Source organism: Argiope bruennichi, chromosome X2, assembly GCF_947563725.1.
Source record: "Argiope bruennichi chromosome X2, qqArgBrue1.1, whole genome shotgun sequence".
Lineage (NCBI taxonomy): Eukaryota > Metazoa > Arthropoda > Arachnida > Araneae > Araneidae > Argiope > Argiope bruennichi.
The window spans coordinates 25964651-25977994 of NC_079163.1; the positions used below are offsets into that span (position 1 = coordinate 25964651).

At 29.0% G+C, this 13344-nt stretch overlaps 1 protein-coding gene across 3 annotated transcripts in view; it reads right to left on the bottom strand.

Annotated features, from left to right (window-relative positions):
* The window catches only part of LOC129961017 (tubby protein homolog), a 368549-nt gene that overhangs the window by 310613 nt on the left and 44592 nt on the right, over positions 1-13344 (bottom strand). The window lies entirely within an intron of this gene.

A 13344-nucleotide genomic window follows, 5' to 3' on the forward strand; every position in this document is an offset into this window, starting at 1 on the left:
TAAATTCGGATACGACCCTGGCAATTTTAAATAGTGAGCTCAAATATATACTGAAATTTCTTATGCTATTTTGAAGCAACACAAGCAACCTAAAGAATATGTCAAAAAAACATTTTTTCTAAACAATCACTTCATCAAATCACAGTTTAGTAGAACCTGATTTTTCAAACCTGAAAGCGAGTTCTCACTTTCCATCGAGATACATTTTTTTAAATCATTTTTCGATAAGTTCAATTTTTTTTCTTCTAGTTATGCTTACTTTTTGCTGCTGACTTTAAAAATGTTTTATTTAAAAATAGGCCAATAATTACTGTATCAATAACACATTTCTGTCACTGATTTCCTTTCAAATGAAAACTTGTTCTCAAAAAAAAAAAAAAAAAAATGGAAAAAAAAGAATATAAATGGAGATCATTTAATTTTTCAAATATATACATTATAAAAAATGTACAAGAAAGCATAAATTCAGGAGATAATGTGTGGATCATGTCAATAACACTGAGAAGATATTATTTGAGAGTCATATTGGGTTATTTGGAGTTATATTTAACGACTGAAATGCTTTGTTTTTGCTTTATATTATTGATTAAAATAGTCACGATAGAATAAAAATCAATCGAACTTTCAGCGACATTTTTGTAGTGACCCGATTCCCAATAATCAGTCAAGGAATGTCAGTGTTAACAGCGAACGACCTACAGGAGGTAATCAATGATACATTGTTTTCACAAAGTTTAGCTATCACAACTATGGCTTTCTTGTGTATTCAATTTAGAATTCAAAGTATTAATAAAATCTAAAATGATCTTTAGATAACGAAAAAGACGAAATAGTTAGCATAAAGAAATATGTAAAAGGATTAATGGGGTAAAATAGAAATTTGCCCCATTACTTTTTGCTACTCTGATTTATGACATGCATTTTTCTACAATAAATTACTGAAAAAGAATTATACATACTATAATGTTATGATACGCAAAATGAAGAAAAAGGACATACATTTCTGAGGAATAAAATTTATTACTGTACCCAATATGACAAAATGCTCAAAGAAATTCTTTGAAAAATGTTTTTTTAAACTGATATAACTTGAATTTATATGATTTAAAAAGGCAATTTTTAAGGAGAATTTTTTGTGCCTTTTATATATTTAATCAAAATGCCGAATATGTAGCAGAACTCGAATAATTAGATTTTATTTTAAAAGCAATTTGTTTAAAGGAATGGTTAAATAATGCGTTGTCATATAGCAACAAAAGTAAACATGATTTGAATAACTTTTTATCAAAAAGCAGTCTTCTTCAAACAGACGTCCTTGAAACACTCCATGTGTCTTAATATTTGATGAAATTTCATAAAAGTTAAAATAAGACGTTTTAGACTCATAAACTTGGACATCCGCTTTAGGTAGAGAATCCACTTCTCCAAATAAAAAAAAACAGTTTAAGTTTTAAAAAGCACAAAGTTTTAATGAAAATTTTGCAAGCACACATACTTTCTGTTCATAAAGTTTTAAATAAAATAAAATTTATATTTACTCAAAACCTTTTAAATAGTTGTCAAGATTTAATAAACAGATTGTAAAGAGGATTTTAAGGAATTTTAACAGTAATTTTTTAAATGAATAAATAATTCAATAAAAAAATTAATTTTAAGTTTATTAAAAGGTAGAAATTTCTTCAATTTTCTAGCCTTCATTCTTTAATTTTTAACTCATTTATGCAAAAGTTATAGAGATTTAAATTTTTTTCCTAAAATTCTCTACCAGGTGGTACCACTGGTATGTGATCAAAATTTATTTAAATGAATAATTGATAATTAAGTTCCAAAAATATTACAAAAGTGTGTTAATGTTAAGGACACACAAAGGTGCAAAATTTCATCTCTAAAACATTAGTAAGGCTGAAAATTTGACTACAAAATTCCATCCACACAAACATGAAATAATTCGTTTTGAATAAATGCGTTTAAAAGATGCTTGGTAAAAGGGATATTAGAAAAGATATTCAATAGGGTTACAACATTTGTAATTAAAATTTCATAAATCTGAGTATTTTCCCAGAAAGGTGAATAAAGTCACCATCCCCTTAAAAAAGAACAAGAGAGGAAAGCTAAGATTTGCTTTCATTTGCTCACTACCAATACGAAAAGAGAATACATACAAGTTTTTAAAAATATTACTTTCCATTTGATCAAGTCTAATTGCTAAAACAGTGTTCAAAATAGTATCTTCAACTAATGATACTGTTCAAATCATGAGATATTACTATTCAAATCTGAAAAACGTGATTATTTGTTGACAGTCTGCTGCATTACGTATGTTTATTTCATATACGAGAGATGAAAGATAAAAGAAATAATCAATAAAGCCAATAATAAAATTAAAAGAAATTAATTAAATTGAAATGTGATCAATAAAAGTATACCACCATTTGCTTTCCTAATATCGACTTATAGAGAATGCCTAGTTGAAATGAGTAGTACGATTGATGGAAATATTCAGTATCAAAAATCAATAAGAGGAAACAAGTCTACTTCTTCCTAAATGTCATCAAAAATACATGGTACTTTGAGTAGGTTACCTTGGATAGCAGAGTTATTACTAGTAGTGTGTAACTGACCTAGACATGGGTCATCAATAAACCGTGACTACATTCCAAATTGCTCATTTTTTAATAAAATATTACCACTTGCCTAGAGGCTAAAACCACAGTGACCCAGGGAAATCGAAATTGTGTTTCAAACGTTTACAAGAATAACCTAAGCTATAGGGTAAAGATATTTATGTACCAAATAAGTTCTTACGAATGTTGAAAATTTCATTTTGAATTTTACCTTTATTTTTTGGTTGAGTACGAAGATAATTAATAGTAATTCGATGAATTTTTAAAAAATTCATTTTCATAATTTAGAAGAAATTTAAATACAGAAAGTGTTATTTGAAATGACAGTAAGGTGATTAAGTCATGGAAGGTAGTATATTTCTTTCAGTTACTGTTACTGAAAAGGTTCTGCTGCAAAACATGAGCGAACAGTTTTGGACAAGAACTATAACAGGAAAACATGAAGTTTTTTTTTAAATTTCATGAATACATTTTTTAGATTAGAGAATTGTTCTTAGGCCAAGTTTCATTATTAATAGCAAATGATCTGCGTTGATATCAGTTTATGTTTGATTAATTTTATGATATGAAAACATTTCTTTCAACTAAAATATTCGCGACTTAGAAAACATACTTAATACAATCCGTATTTCAATCAATGTGCTGAAAGACTCCCAATACCATTCGAAGTTGAAATTTTATTTTCGCCCAGGTAAATTGGGTAATTTATAAATCCAGATAAATTTAAAAAACAAAATTTATCAATTTCAAAAGCTAACAAAGGCAAGAAAAATTATATAGATTGATAAAAAAATCGGTTTTCATGGATATGCAAGTTTATATCTGAAACACGTTTAAAAAAGAATAAACGTAATTTTTATGTTCTCTCATTTCACTTGGAATGCCTTCTTTCATATACCCTCTACTTCCATAGAAATGTTCGTGATGATTACTTTGAAATCAGGACTAATGTGAATAAAATTAGTTCCGAATTTGATAGAAAAGTTGTTACTTTTTAAATTTTAAGTAACCACAAAGGTAAATAATTTCAAGTACGAAGTTTAACTTTTCTTATGTGAACAGAAATTTTTTTTTATAAAATTGATATAGCCTAATTTCTTTTCAGCTAAATTTTAAGTTCAAATTCGAATAGCGCCGTGTCTCTTATATCTGTTTGCACGCAAATGGATATAAGTTTTCATTAATCAATAAAAGAAAATATGTATTCAATAGACTTAAAACCAGACAATTTCGTTTCAAATTCAAGATTTTGTTAAGAACTTGTGCATGAAAAGCGGCACCAAATTTGACTAACTGGAACCAGATTTTATGCTTCGTATTTTGCTACTGATGTATTTCTCTTTGAAAAGCCAGGCACGAAGCTTAAAAAGGAGGTATAGTCATTAGAGAAAGGTCGGGAGAAGATAAACATGACAAGATTTTAAAAAAACATTCATTGAAGAAAGAAGCATATGCATCAAGAAATATCAAATGTTTTTCATTTGCGTCGGAGTTATTGCCTCTGGAAGTTTCCTTTCAAACTTGAGCAGAAAAATTTGTTATCGTATCTTTGAACACGCTACATTCCTCTTAATTGACTTGTTGTCTAGCATCAGACAGCAGTTCAAGAAGAATGTTGCCACATGTTTTGTTGCTACAATTAATAAAATTCATTATTACATCATGGCAAAATAATATTTTATCATCCTCTTGATTTATAAGTTTTGCTATTTTTGTTTGTGTTGAACGTGAAGACGTGAATTGTTGTAGTGAAGCATATTTCATCTGAAAGTAGAGTTAGTTCTATTGTACAGGTAAACTCAAACAATGTCTCGTGCTACTTTTATTATGTAGGCACAATATTATTTTTTTGGAGTAAATATCATGCTGAGCATCAAGATATTCTTAAGTTCAATAAAGTTTGCATTTATTTAAAGACACGTCAGCTTTATTATATGTAGATATTTATTTTATAACTTAAACATTTTGTTCAGAAAAGAAAAAATATATTCTTTAGATTACAAAAGAAGTCAAATTTGTCAATAATAATTATTGTATTTAGTTGCTAATAAAGTTTAAACAAATATTTTATCCACTTTAAAAAAAAGGCGGAGAAAATATTTAAATTTTAAAATATTTATTTTTTTGAAAAAAATACTTATTTTTTAAAGAAAATAATTTTTTTAAACGTTATTTTATCTTTTGGTTCCAGTCACAATATACAAAATGGTGTTATGTCTTGGGACACGTGCAAATGTGTGAAAAAATATTACGCAATTTTTAAATGAGATGCAGTCAATTTAAAAATTGGAGTACATTTCTTAAATGCTTGACTTTAATCGACATTGAATTCAATCATTTAAAAATTTATCCAAGTAATGAAATTTTTTTTAAAAACATCCAAGGTATAGCATCTTAACACCAAAGTGGAAAGAAAGATGAGACAATATGCAATCAACAGAACTGCAACAGATGTATTCTTTTGGATTACAAGCTCTAAACAAGCAATGAAAAATTTTGTTGCATTTTTAAAATTGAGCTTCAGGTATATTTCTTACAGAAGCTTTTGTTGCATGCTTCTCTTGCGCAGAATAAATATGTATTAGGGGACAATAATATTTAATCTAGCGAAAAATAAATTTACAAATGTTAATAAAATGAAAATACTGTGATTAATCTACACGTACAATATGTAATTCGTCTGAGTTTCATCACGTTGAACATCACATCTTCGCCGAAATGTAAGCCGTGAAATTGGATTAACCCAAATAACTTGTGCTATAAATAAAGAGGATAAGACGCTAGACAAGCTTGTTAAGGGAAATTCACTAGACAATTCCCAACTTCAGAAACTTTTGATGAAAACAGGAAAGTCTTTTAATCAGGGATACTAGTTCGAAGCAAATTTTTCGGTAACTATTTCCTATCTTAAGAATGTATGCAGCTAACCCATATATTTTTGCTTACTATAAATTACTTTGAAGGAAATAGGAAATAACTATACAATTTTCTTTTTCGATCAGAGACTTCGAAGGAAGTACATGATTTCCTTGATACCAAATTGAATTTTTCTTCCTTCTTTATCCAGAATAGGTGGATTCAGAGATGGAGAATCTGCAAATTTCAATACACAATCATTTTATAACTGGAATAAATCTCATTGTTTTTCGTTTCCATTTTTCTTTCTTAGAATCTTGCAGCGGAATGTTTAGTGATTTAAATGAAAATACTCTTAAAGATTTGCTTCCAATAAATACTTAAATTTCCTAATTAAGTTACCAGAAATAATTATGCTTTTCTGAAATTCGTAAATGTTTTAACTTTTCCTCTTTATTTTCTATACTTCTCTAAATTTTGTTTATTTGTCTTATTATCCGACTACATTAAACAAAAAATACGTCGCAATATGTATTCAAACGATAAAGTTTGACGAAAAACAATCGTCAGACTATTTTTTTTAAATCAGAAGATATTTATAATATTTATAAATAATCCGACTGTTTTTCGTCCAACTTTATCGTTTGCATCCGCAGGATGACGTGCTTCTTGCTTAACGCTGTCGCTTGATAAGAAAAATAGAGTAACTTTGAAACAGAAGTTCTTCTTATTCATTAATTTCGCTAAAAATTGTCATTTGATCTAAAATGTGTAAAAATCCTTCTAAAAGGCAATAACTATGTCGCAATTTGAGTTGGCATATTCACATGCATACGAATAGACATACCAATAGACAGAGAACTGAAAATCGACTTTATAAATTGTAAAGCAACATACTTTTACATATAGATAATTACGATTATACATATAGATAATTACGATTTCGTATATTTGTATGCATATGTACACATTTTAAAAGACCTTTTTGATATAAAGACATCTACAATCTTGGTATAAAGACGCATATACTTTAATCTATGTTTTTGAATAATTGTATTCCCAGACAGACGAACAAAAAATTTTACAAAATGACATTTTTTGACTCAAAGATCTAAAACGCTGCGATTCATCTAAATATAGAAGTGAATTTTTTGGTGTCACGTTAATGCTCTTCGAGTACTTTGAATACAATAAATAAAAATGTGGTGCAGCATTATCATTACAATGTTTTAGAGAATTTAAAATCGTGAATAAAATTTGTTAAAGGAATTAGACCATTTAAATCCCACAGATGACAGATATTCCAAATGTGATCATGATCATAGATCTATAATATAATAAATATATAAAATGAAATATAGATGATATAAACTGAAAAAAATGCAAAGAGCGTTATTGAAACAAGCTTCATCCGTCATAACTTAAATTACTCTATTTGAAACGTTTTGTATCTGTAACCAATAAAATTATTTGTTTTAAAATAATATATTCAAATGGAGTATAAAAGTGCTTTATAAATAATATCAATAGATATTTTTGAAAAATCATTATTTTGTTATATATCGGAAGATCCCAAACTTTTGAACGTTTAATTTATTACCGTCCTAGATAATTAAAGGCTGTTTTAAAGGAAAGTAAACTAACTTATTCGCAGATTACTAATGAAAACTTGATTAGTTTTGCAATTTAAAATTCATGAAAAATCGCTAATTTGGATTTCTTTTTTTCAAGTAATTGCATTTTATTGTCGTTTGTTTGTTCCAATAATAGGGAAAGAAAAAACTTAATAGATACTTTCCGCTGAAGTGATCAAGTTTTCACATAATGCATCCATTGCGATAATGAATGGGAAAATATTCCTCTCGAATTGTGACAAAATAGCATATCCATCCATTATAAGAATTCCCTGATGATTTTCGTCCTAGTAAGAAGGAAGATGCATCTCCATACTGAAGGATTGCGAAAGAAGAGGTTTCTTTTTTCTTTCTTTTTTTAATAATAAATTAGTTCTAGAAAGGAGACGTTGGATAAGAGAAATGCTATTTTGTTTCTCGTATTATTGATAAAAGAAATGACACAGGGAAAAAAAGTTGTCTTTTGCCACTACATTTTCCGAATTACATCTTCATAAGCTACAAAAGACATTCTTTCCCGCTGTCCCCATGTCTTCCTTTACATACAAAATATTCATTCTAATCATGACTCAAAAGGTAATTTGGTAGCCTTTACAGAGATTTATATATTTCAACTGAAAAAAGGCTTTACATGGTGAAAAGAATTATATTTTATCCCACTTCAATAGATAAATGTCTGTTGAAAAATAGTTACGAAATTTAAATTTTTTTACATCCCCAACTCCTAACAGTCATATGTAGTAAAATATTTTTCATAGACCAATATTTTAAGCAAAAATGTTATGGTCTTATGGCTAAAGCTTTGGCTTAAAATAAGAGAATTCACAATTGTGAAGCTTTGAATTCCATTATTATAAACCAATCATTGGTGGCCTTGAGCATTGCTGCTTACTGTTAATTTGCCATTTTTCTTTAAGGCAACCACAGAAATCATCTAACATCGTCTTAAGTCGTTGTGCGCCTTATAACTGAATCATTTCCCTCATCTTAGAATCTCAGACATGGTGGTGAGAATCTTCCGGCATTTTGGTTGGTGCTTGCCATCCTAGTGATATGGCAACGATGTGGAGCCCAACTACCTCCTGCCTATGACAGGATGTACGTCCTTCGAGAGGGGTTGCACTGTGGTCAGTAAGGGTCCTTAGTACTCAACCATAGTTCCAGCCTATACTGTCACGGCTTCCTCATCATTTAATCTGTGGTTGGGAAAGAGTAGCTCCAATATTATTAGAACAATCAATTTCAGTGGAAGAAAAGTAGAGCTTTTTTATTTAAAATGTTTCCGTGTGAAAAAAATACTAATTATAGTTAATAAGACTACATGAAATTGTGATCTTGTACATTTTTCTGGGCTGATTTTTATTAATTGTGGTGCATGAATCCTTTAAGATTAGAATTAGTTTCTTTTCTCGTGAATCTATGAAGGGTAATTTGAGAATTACTTATGTAACAAACATTTACCACAGAGAACACGGAATAACAAATTGAGATCCGCCCTGAGATGCACGGATAAATATAAATGATCAGACCGCCACGACAGCATTGAGGCAGCAGATTGAGTTCTAAGGCCATCACCGGCCACAGTACAACCCCTCCCCGGAGAAATACGTCCCATCATCAGTAGCGGATAGGCAACCCGACACGATTTCTGTCCCCTATTATGTAGTGAGAACCAACTACTATACCAGAAGCTTTCCACCCTCATATCTAAGGTCCCCCAGGTGAGAGGGATCATGGAATAAAGATGCACATAAAAGCTTCAGTACCTCTCATAGAAACATATTTAATGCTTTCTACCATTTCATATTAAGATTTTTGCACAATGCAATTATTAAATAAATAATCATTTACTGTTCAGAGAAGAGGATTTTGTAAATTACACGAATTTCGTACATTCCATGAGGAAATACGAATGTACTTCCCTATGTATATTCGTACATGTGTAAGGTAACCCAAAGGAGTTCAGTACATGAATATTATATCTTTCGACCATTGGAAATGAATTAATCAACAAGAAAATTGATAAACTCGTTTCTAACAAAAAATTTCATGAAAGTTGCTGATAAAGCTGCAATAATAAAAATGCTATATCTGCAATTGGAATGTATCATTTCCTTTTTAATGACGTCAAGGCAATATTTACTAGATAAAATGAGATAGAGGGTCATTAATAGGTTAGAAGCAGACTAATTCCAGACAGAGATGACTAGATAGTTAAATGTAAACCTGGACAGTTCATAAACTTCTGACAACAAATTCGGTATCCTGATAGTTCAGACAGTAGTCTAGATGATCGATATTACGCTAAATACACAAAAATATCTCTCAGCACTGGTTGTATAGATTGATGCTGAAATCTCTTTTAAAGGAAAATTATACGATACAAGAGAAACAATTACCTACTACCAGCTCATTACACACGCATCTATGAACCGAATATTTTTATTTTGCATATCTATAGCTATTATTTATAACAATATTTTTAAGCTATTGAATTTAATAGCTTAAAATTTGGAATAAAATTTTCAATGTAAGGATTTCTTATATATGTAAAATAGGAATAGAAGAAACATGTTTAGGATTTCATAACATTTTTTGAATATAGAAAATATTCAGAGAATTTTTCAAGACAGTGAAAATATTAAATTGAGTTCTCTGAAAAATAATAAAAGAAAAACTAAACATGCGTTCATAAATTCTGCATGAAGACTTTTCCTTCTTGTAAAATGAGTCGGAATATTTTTGTCAAGTTGTATTTTCGAATCATAAAAGAAATAATTTATTCCGACATTCGCAGAGCTTTGAAAAACCTTTTCAATGTAGCGGAGATGATTTAATTTTTTTAAAGCGGACAGAAAACATTCTTTTCATGGCTAAAATACTAAAGAGAACTTTACGGTTTTTTTCAAAAATGTCTTTTATGTCCTGTGAAATCCTTTAAGTCGAAATCAACATCTATGCTTTTCAAATTAATCTGAAAAAAAATCTTCCATCTTTAATTATAAAGTATACCAATAAATGCTTCTAATAATGTCTCATTTTGAAACTAAATACGGATTACGAGAAACTGCTATTATTAATCCACTGGGAGCTAACCAACATGATGAGGTGGTATGGAAAAATAGACTAGTTATTATAAACAATTGCCATATCTAGCGCTTGGTTATTAGCTTTGAAAACAGGTAAATGTATCAGCATGGGAGCCGTTTTCTTTTTACTTTTAAACTATGCAGCCACATTTTGCAAAAGAGAAGAATACTGATAAATTGCTACACGACCATACTTTGTAATTTTTTTATATATATAATATAAGTGATAGTATTATATCTCCTCTAAATAGATAATCATTGTTGTTAAATATCTTTTATAAATTATCGCTTATACTTTAATTTTATTGTATAAAGCTCTAAAAGCTTTGCAGATTCACCCTTATCGCTTGCAAACATTGTTTATTGCTTTCAGTTAAGTACGTACAAGGCTTCTCCGAATATTTATATAATCTCGGATTTCCCCTTAAAAGTAATTCATTAGGAATTATATAATGAAAAGGCACTTTTAAGATTCTATTGGCATATATTCAATCGATTCATTTTCTTAATTTCTTTAAATTAAAACAGATGGATATATGTTAGAATATTTTGTTCAATATTTTCGGTAGATTTTATTTTAAACAACAAAATGTGCTCAGAAAGTTAAACTAATCAATTTCAAATTTATAGAAAGTAATAGCAATGTTAATCCATTTAAAAAAATGTGCTGGAAATTGAAATTTTTTATATGTAATCATTTTAAGCCGTATTATTGTTTCACCAGAGAAAATAGACATTACTTAGTTGAAAATCTTAAGGAAACATCACGATATTTAATAGACTGTTTTGTACCCAAATCTTTCCAAATCTTTAAGGAAAACAATTTTTAATCAACAAAGAACATTAAAATAATCTGATTACTGTAAAATTCAAAGTTTTGCTGGATTTCACATTTTTAATTTTTTTCCAGTGAAAAGTCTAAACATGAACAAAGTACCTTTATGTTGTATTACTTTTTCTGAATAATTCAATGAAATGAATTCATTGAATTCATTTTTGTTTTGCACTATAGATGTAATTCTCGAAAATTTCTTGAAGGACTCTAGGAGAGGCAATCTATCTTCATCTATCAGTAATATCAACATGGAAACAATTTTAAGGAATTCAAACCATAAAAAATATTCAATGTTTAAATGAAAGCAACATCATAGTAAAAAAAAAATCGTTTTCTGTTTAGTTGTATTTTGTGCAGGTATATTTTAAGATTTTAAAACTAGAAAGCATAAATAAAAATCTCGAAACTAAAAATCAGGCATTAAATGGAAAGCCTTGTGAAGATTTGATACATATATTTATTATTTTGCGTTTAAATGCTGTCTTTTTATAGGTCATTTTATTTCATTTTATTTTATGATGGTACGTACTTTATAGGAATGTTAAGCATATTTAATATTAAAGAGCATCTAAAAATAATTCACATTTTCGATAGCCAAAGTTCAAGCATAATAATTATCTAAAAGTCTGAAAAAAGATAACCTTTTTCTGCACGCTGAGAAATATAACCTCCCTTTCTCAAAAATAATATTGCGAGAAAGCTTTTTTGAGTTAAATTTTTAAATCACACTATAAAGTAAAATGTAGCAATAAAAGAGATGAAATTTTAAAACTTGTAATCTATTTTAGGAAAAGAAAAAATAAGAGTCGTCAACCCGTCTCATCTGTGAAACGAAATATTGTCATTTACTTTGTTAATGGCATCTGCTCACGATGCGGGCTGATTGAAATATGGCAATTTGTGATTGCTATTGTGCACGCTTTTTAGAAAAACAAACGTTGTAATAGTCGTACAGAATTCATTGCAAGTTCATTGTGATCTCATATATAATCATCATGTCTCTTTTACTCATTTAAAATGAGAATAAATAATATTGAGGAAACGAGTAATGTTGTTGGAGTGCGATGGAAATGAGAAACTTGGTGCACTCACGATTATAGTATTTTCACAGGCCTTTATGAAAAGTTTCCCTACCAAGTATCTGAGCATTTATTACATGTATTTGTATGATATTTATAAATTTTAATAATAAATTTATAATTATTATCACGTCCCTTTTACTCATAATAATGATCACGTCCCTTTTACTCATAATAATGATCACGTCCCTTTTACTCATAATAATGATCACGTCCCTTTTACTCATAATAATGATCACGTCCCTTTTACTCATAATAATGATCACGTCCCTTTTACTCATAATAATGATCACGTCCCTTTTACTCATAATAATGATCACGTCCCTTTTACTCATAATAATGATCACGTCCCTTTTACTCATAATAATGATCACGTCCCTTTTACTCATAATAATGATCACGTCCCTTTTACTCATAATAATGATCACGTCCCTTTTACTCATAATAATGATCACGTCCCTTTTACTCATAATAATGATCACGTCCCTTTTACTCATAATAATGATCACGTCCCTTTTACTCAAAATAATGATCACGTCCCTTTTACTCATAATAATGATCACGTCCCTTTTACTCATAATAATGATCACGTCCCTTTTACTCATAATAATGATCACGTCCCTTTTACTCATAATAATGATCACGTCCCTTTTACTCATAATAATGATCACGTCCCTTTTACTCATGTAAAATGAGAATAAATAACTGAGGAAATGAGTAATGTTCGAATGCGATGGAAATTAGAAACTTGGTGCACTCACGATTATAGCATTTTCACAGGTCTTTATGAAAAGTTTCCCTACCAAGTATCAGAGCATTCATTACATGCACTTGCGTGACATTTTTAAATTTTAATAATAAAATTATAGTATAAAAATCCTTTTAATACTTTTTTTATGTTGCTACATACAAATACTCAAATCTACCGGAGTCTAAATTCATGCATTTCACTTACTCAGCTTATTGAATCTATAGCTGATAGACCAAATTCTCTTTTTATTTTACAAAAGACAACACATAACTTTTATGAAAATCTACAATTGCTAAGAGTACAGTTGTGAATTATTGAACAAGAGATCGAAATGGATAGAAAAATATCACGTGGTGTTTCATTTATCGCACTAAGTAGCGATGTGTTCCATCCAAGAAACATAAGCACATATGCCTAATTCGCTAAAATATGGGAAAACACGGTCAAAACGCTCAACACATTAACGTAATTTTCAT